This window comes from Hyla sarda, chromosome 10, assembly GCF_029499605.1.
Source record: "Hyla sarda isolate aHylSar1 chromosome 10, aHylSar1.hap1, whole genome shotgun sequence".
In the NCBI taxonomy this organism is placed as follows: domain Eukaryota; kingdom Metazoa; phylum Chordata; class Amphibia; order Anura; family Hylidae; genus Hyla; species Hyla sarda.
Genome location: NC_079198.1, coordinates 66,996,742 through 67,004,355, shown reverse-complemented (window position 1 = coordinate 67,004,355; position 7,614 = coordinate 66,996,742). Strand labels below are relative to the sequence as shown.

Here is a 7,614-nt window from a genome sequence, read left to right as displayed (position 1 = left end):
TGTCTTCAAAAGACTGGATTAATCCCCATAATGAAAACAATCCATATGACGAGGCTACTCGGAATAAGGTTGTATATTATCCCAATGGATTTACTTTTGCTTACTAGGATTTATTATTTGAGAGGGTAAAATTAATTTGATATTCCCCTCATTCACTGAATATTGATTTGTATTCACTTCCATAGTATCTGGCATCTTTTTACTGGTGTAATCATAAAGAATAAAGAATTTTGACACATTTGGATGCACATTTTCTGATACACTTTATTATGATTCCGTAAAAGTTTTCCCTGATGAACCTGTTGCCACATTGCAGGGGAAACACGTTGGAATAAACTGACTACACTTTCTGAAGCATACTGGAGGTATGCGAGCATTAATTTATAAATTTTCTATTGCATGGCCTCTGGTTTACTGACTCAAAGCATCTTGCCTTTGTACCCTAAACACTACTATTGCTTTTAACCTGTGGCATTTTAGTGGTATCGAATAAATGTTAGGTTTTAATACTTTTGTTTACCCTATGGGGGATTTTGTAAACGTAAAGAGGCAAAAGGGACTACTACAGGGATAACCTTGGGCATCCTATGTGATAACTAGGAGGAAGGGAATTTGCACGTGGAAATAGTATGGTTGGATTGGGCATTTCAATGTGGTATAAAACATAGGGGAATGACTTCACAATTCTTAACAACAACTGGGATGAAAATCTAATATTATAGTAGTCTGTGCTTTTAGAAGTTTCAGTGTCTGCATAAGACAGATATCCAATCCCTACTTTTGGGGAAAGTCCTAACCTTTACTTCTAAACTCTCCTATATGTTAAACAGCTCTCCTGTTTTCACATTCAATAATCCAGGTTGCTATTTTTCCTTTTTTTTTAATACAACAGCTAAACATACAACAACAGTGTAGTCAGCAAATGGTTCTCCCATAAGGCACATAACTATTTCTAAGCAAAAGCTGTCTAAGTAATTATTTATATGCTGTTTGTCCATGGCAATAAACCATCTTCCTCCATGCTTATTTTGTTTATCCTCCTCTGATGTGGTCAATCCCATCCTCAAAGAGTGAGTAGTCCCAACCTGACATATCTGGAAATTAATGTAGAGTGCCCAAAAATCTTCATTTGTGTAAAACTTTAAAATCAGACAAAGGCTGACATGCCAGGTTTGGCTTTTGTCATCTTGGCTTATGTTTAATGTAGTGCTCAAGATTTACAATCTCCTGACCAATGACTGTCATTTTCTTCATCCTGGGTAATGACAGTTTCTGAATGGAGAGGAGGCGAAGGAGAATGGCTGCTGTCCTCTGTACTTTATCTCCTTCCACTTAACTCTTTACTTGAGACTATGTGATTCTTAGCCCTTAACACCAACAAAGAGGTGGGAACTTTCCATTATGAAATCCTCAGGTTGCTATCCCTGATAGTAGGCTCCATTAGCAGGGGCAGACTGTTCAATGGTGTGGAGTCTAATATGAGGTACCAGGCTAGAAGACTGAATTCAAAGTCAGACAAGCTGTGGTCAGGGCAGGTAGAGTTTCTGTAAGACAAGGATCAGGCAGAAGGTCAGGGGATATGGCAGAAAAAATTACTCAGTCAGGAACAAGCCACTGTGTACTTGAATGTACTTATTGTTCATGTACTGAAGAAGGGGGTTCTTACATAGCGGGTCTTGATAGCATCATCATAGGAGCAGTGCAGTTAGATTCACAGTAAGGCATAGCCACAGAGCACAGAACAGAGAGGCTTAAAGGGGTTATCCACCATAAAGTGATTTTAGTACTTACCTTCCAGACAGCAATGGACATGCTTAGGAAGGATCTATGCTTGTCTTCAGGCTAAATGACTGTGTTGTGAGTTCACCATAACACTGCTGGTATCTTTTTGTAAAATGGCAATTTCCTGCTCAAGTTCCTACCCTTCAACTACAAGTCCCAGGATACCTTGTTTGTAAGTGTGAGGTCATATTTTCTCCATCCCACACATTGAAGCCACCCCACGCACAGGTGTGTTCCCTACAGCCTTGTGGAGAATGATTCTCCCCCCCCACCCCCACCCCCACCCCCACCCAGTGGTCGTTCCACCCAGGGGAGAACACAGGCTCCATTTGCACATCTGACTAGTGATGTAATATCTCAGGCTGCACTGGAACCTGGGAAAACCTGAGACAACACTTAATTTATATGCTGATAAAAATAAACAGTGAGGAAAAGATCACATAAGAATTGCCTGACCAGCCATCAAACATAGGTACACACACTATATTATCAACTACACTAACTTTACAGCCCCTGTAGCATAGTCAAATAAAAAACTCCTGGAATACCCCTTAAAGGGGTACTCCCGTGGAAGAATTTTTTTTTTTAAATCAACTGGTGCCAGAAAGTTAAACAGATTTGTAAATTACTTCTATAAAAAAAAATTTAATCCTTCCAGTACTTATTAGCTGCTGAATACTACAGAGGAAATGATTTTCCTTTTTGAACACAGTGCTCTCTGCTGACATCTCTGTCCATTTTAGGAACTGTCCAGAGCAGCATATGTTTGCTATGGGGATTTTCTCCTACTCTGGACAGTTCTTAAAATGGACAGAGATGTCAGCAGAGAGCACTGTGCTCGTGAGGTCAGCAGAGAGCTCTGTGTTCCAAAAAGAAAAGAATTTCCTCTGTAGTATTCAGCAGCTAATAAGTACAGGGAGGATTAAGATTTTTTAATAGAAGTAATTTACAAATCTGTTTAACTTTCTGGCCCCAGTTGATTTAAAAAAGAAAAAGTTTTCCACCGGAGTACCCCTTTAAGCATGAGTTCACTGTAGGCAAGCAATGAGTGTGACGGTGCTTTTCAGATAAGTTCATCATACTAGAAGAACTGGCAACACCATCCCCAGAAGCACCTGACCCCAACAGTAAAGAATCGTCTAGGAATTCTTCATTAAACCAGAGGTTGAGTGAGAACTATATGAATGCAAAATTCTTCAATAATGAAGTCAAAGGATTTAATTCCCATTAGCTGTGCAAACCCCGACCATCATTTCACAGGTGTAATTATTTCTCCCATAAGATATCAGAGATGTAGCTTTAAGAATGACTGTTGGAGGTTGAATCTGCCAAATAGGACAATATACGGTATTAGTTGGTGTGTGATGCTTTTTTATATTTGTGATTTCTGAGTATTATTGTGCAGGCAATTTGTTAGTGTTTCTTGATTGAAATACAGTGGTCCCTCAACATACGATGGTAATCCGTTCCAAATGGACCATTGTTTGTTGAAACCATCGTATGTTGAGGGATCCGTGCAATGTAAAGTATAGTTCTAAAAACAGGAGAGAAGACGCTCCATAGGGTAATACCACCGGAGATGGGGGGAGGGGAGAGTAAAAGCTAATTTTAAACTGCTCACCCTGGGTGGTTGTGTAGCCTCATACACAACAATGGAAATCGCTTGGATACAATGGTCCGTCTGCGGCCCTCCTGGTGTGGATTCCACAACATATAGGTATAAGACAAGGCTTCAGTATAGGGTGCAGAAGTACATCGGCGCTGAACGGACCCAGGACACAGCAGGTAAGAAGGTAAAATCCAATTTATTTGATGCAACGCGTTTCCCTGTGCAAGCGCAGATTCATCATGCCTGATGAATCTGCGCTTGCGCAGGGAAACCCGTTGCATCAAATAAATTGGATTTTACCTTCTTACCTGCTGTGTCCTGGGTCCGTTCAGCGCCGATGTACTCCTGCACCCTATACTGAAGCCTTGTCTTGTACCTATATGTAAAGTATAGGACAGTGGTCTCCAACCTGCGGACCTACAGATGTTGCAAAACTAAAACACCCAGCATGCTGGGAGTTGTAGTTTTGCAACATCTGGAGTTCCGCAGGTTGAAGACTACTGGTATTGGAGGTTGTACTCACGTGTCCCCGCCGCTCCGGACTGTCACCGCTCATCACCGCTGCCCTGGATGTCACCCTCCATCGCTATCGCCACGTCCCCGGGGTGTCCCCAACGCTCCGGCAAGGCCTCTGCTTCCCCGCCATCCTCCCTCTCCGTCGCCGCCATCACATCGTTACGCATGCTGCTCCTATTGGATGACGGGACAGCGTGCGCAGTGATGTGATGATGACGAAGAAGAGCGCCGACGATGCAGGGGATCCCGAAGAGGACGATCCCGAATTCCGAAGATGATCGTCAGCGGACCACATGTGGCACCGTAAACGGCTATCCGGTGGCAGCTGAAGCAGTCTGCACAGCCGGATAGCCATTTATGCGATGGCCCCGACATACAAAAGCATCATATGTTGATGCTGCCTTCAACATGCGATGGCCTCTGAGAGGCCATCGCATGTTGAAATTATTGTATGTCGGGGCCATCACTGTAATGTCTACATACTGCTTGAATAAAGATCTAATTCCATATGCCCACATATGATATGGTTATAAAGTTTAAGTATGAGTGAGACAACTAGTAACCATAGGTGTGTTTTCTTTCTGGTTCAAGGGTGGCATAAAGGAAAAGGAAAAGCTTTTGGCTACTGTGTCATGTGGTTGGACAGTTATTTATTTACAGTACCTTGTCCCCACCTGGGTTCACAATGGAATTTCCCAATCAGATTATAGATAAATTCCATGTGTGAATCCAATATTCTAAATAATCATTTGTGTAATAAGAAGTTATTGCTTTATGAACAAGGAAAACCTTGGTGTTAACTGCAGTTGTAAGATAACGTCTCAGAGATCGCTACCATAACACTTCACCTTTATGTCTTGAAACATTGAGAAGGATTATTTTATATTCACCGTTTGTGAGTCACCTAGTAAATATTCCATTGGGGTTACTTTCCATTTATAAATTCACTTTGATATCATTGTGTACAGCCCACATAAAGATAAGCAAATTAACATGAATGTCCTATGACTCAAAATGTTTTATTGATATTAAACCAAGCAGCATTCAGTAGCATTTTCAATGTGTTTCCACTGTAGATTTTTAATATATAAAATGTCATTCATCATATGTATTGTCAGGGGTTTCATTCCAAAAATGAATCAAAAGCCTGATCAAAACCTGTCAGCCATTTTGTATGTATACTAGTAGGCCCAAGTAAGTTTAATCAAGTTCATGAAAATACACAATTTCTTCCAGATTCTGCCTTGCACCTCTCATGTCACTCCAGATTTATGACAAGGAGTTTGTTTAAAGGGGTATTCCAGCCATAGATATCTTATTCCCTAGGATAGGGGATAAGATGTCTGATCGCGGGACCCCCCCCCCCCCCCCCCCGCAATCTCCATGCAGCACCCACATTCTGTGCTGGGCTGCTGCTCCAGTCTCGGGATTGGAGACGTGACATCATGCCACACCCCCTCGTGTTGTCACGGCCCCTCAATTTATCTCTATGGAAGGGGGCGTGACAGACATTACGTCCCCTCCCATAGACATGAATCAAGCGGGCGTAGCGTTAAGTCACGTGGGGGCGTGGGGGAGCCTTCATTGAATAGGGGATAAGATAGTCCAGAATGGGGCAGAAGGATATCACATTTCTTCTATGTTATTTCCTTAGATAGAATTTCCCATTCTTGGATTCATATGATGTGTAGTGGGTTAGAAAGGGGTGGAGTGTATTTAGCATTCCATATTATGTCTATGATTAGATATTGCCTATTTTGATATCATGAGGTTTCCTCTGGATAAAGGGATATATATGCTCACTCTGTGCGTAATGGCCGGCAATGCAGGGGGGCGGAGCCGTGTCATGAGGGGGCGGAGCCGTGACGTAACGATGCTCTGGCCCCTGTATTGCCCGTCATTACGCACAGAGCGAGTTTGCTCTTTGCTGTAATGATAGCGGGGTGCCGCAGCCGAGATCCTGGGGGTCCCCAGCAGTGGGACCCGGCGATCTGACATCTTATCCCCTATCCTTTGGATAGGGGTGGAGTACCCCTTTTAAGGGGTTAAAGGGGTTATCCAGGAATAGAAACACAGAGCTAATTTCTTTCAAAGCTCCACCATTGTCCTTAGGTTGTGTGTGGTATTACAACTTGACCATATTCACCTAAATGGAAGTAAGCTGCAATAACACACAACCTGAGGAAAGAGGTGGTGCAGTTTTTGGAAGAAATTAGCTTTGTATTTATATCCCTGGATAACCTTTTCAAAGAGATTATATCCAGAATTAGAAAAACCAAGTTTCAAAACACTGCATCACATTTGTTTGCAGGTTGGGTCTGGTTTTGCTCAGTTCCATTGAAGTGAATAGAGACAAGTGCAATACCACACACAACCTATATAACCCCTTTAATAAAAAAACAAGATGAATGTCTCCAGGAGCAAAAATAAAGGACTTATTTTTTTTCATCCTTTGGATTGCAAAATAGGAGAGAATAGAATCATGGGAGAGAAGAATATCATGCTAGCTTCTTTCTGGTGATATTTTTTTCTTTTTAACTTTTAGGTGCTTGTTATGATAGTTCATATTTTCTCTGCATAATCTACAGTATTACAGTAATGGTATGTTAACACTACGGATTGTGAACGGAATCTCCGTTTGTAGAATTCCGTGAGCAGAGATTCCATTCTGGCCTTGTAGGACCGTGCTGCACTGCGCCGTCACCATTGACGACTATGCAGTGTTCGCAGACTTCCGTGCAAGTAATAAACATGTTCTTTCTTTGCGCGGAACAATTTCTGTGGCGGAATTGTCTGCCGCTGAAATTCCGCAGTGTGAATGGGTCTCGCGGAAACCCATTCACACTGATGTTTATGTTCTCAGCGCGTAATTCCGTTTGCGGAATTCCGCTCACGGAATTCCTCAGGAATTACGTAGTGTGAACATACCCTAAAATATACAGCTGTGCTCCAGAAAAAAAAACAGGGAGGATATATGGTGCTGTAACGTGCGCCTGCTTAAGGTGCCATCATAACAAATGCCAACTTACTGCCCTTCAGTAGAGATCATGGAGGAGAATGTACTGTGATCTAGTTATAACTAAATAAATAACTAAACTAAATAACTTTAATAAAATATTAAAGGAAAAAGTGACTTTTCCTCTCCTGTAAATTCTTAAAAAGAATGCTGCACTGAGGACAGTTGAGAAACTTTTTCTACAGGGCAAGGGTTAATGGGTGAAGTACTGATCCCTCCGCCTTTACTTCTTCCCAAACAGTTTATATCACCATTCAATGTTGCATCACTTTTTTTTTAACCCCAGCACTGGTAATCTCTGGTCGGAAACATGAAAAAATGTTTACTGTAACGTGCTTCCCCGGCTATAAAGAATGTAAATAACACATGCGGCTTTAAGTGAACTCCTCGTGCTCAGTGACTCAGATCTGGAGGGGTGGCAAATCTGAAAAAAAAAAGAAACCTCACAAATTGCTGGTAATAGGGGTTAAAGACCAGAGTATAAATAGGTCTCCTCTCCTTCATTTTTGTCATTATAAACGTGAGACTAAACTAAGAACTAGGTATTCTTAGGATAAAGACATTTTCTATATTTTTTTTTCATTACTGTTACGAGAAACTTAGAAGGATTACAAAGATAATTATTGAACTTTTTTTATACAACATCTATATTTTTGTAATATTTATACTTTTAAGAGTAGATTTTACCATT

At 41.4% G+C, this 7,614-nt stretch overlaps 1 pseudogene; it reads right to left on the bottom strand.

Annotated features, from left to right (window-relative positions):
• Positions 1-270: 270 nt before the first annotated feature.
• Positions 271-7,613, bottom strand: LOC130293208 (eukaryotic translation initiation factor 4E-like; annotated as a pseudogene).
• Between the last annotated feature and the right edge of the window lies 1 nt (position 7,614).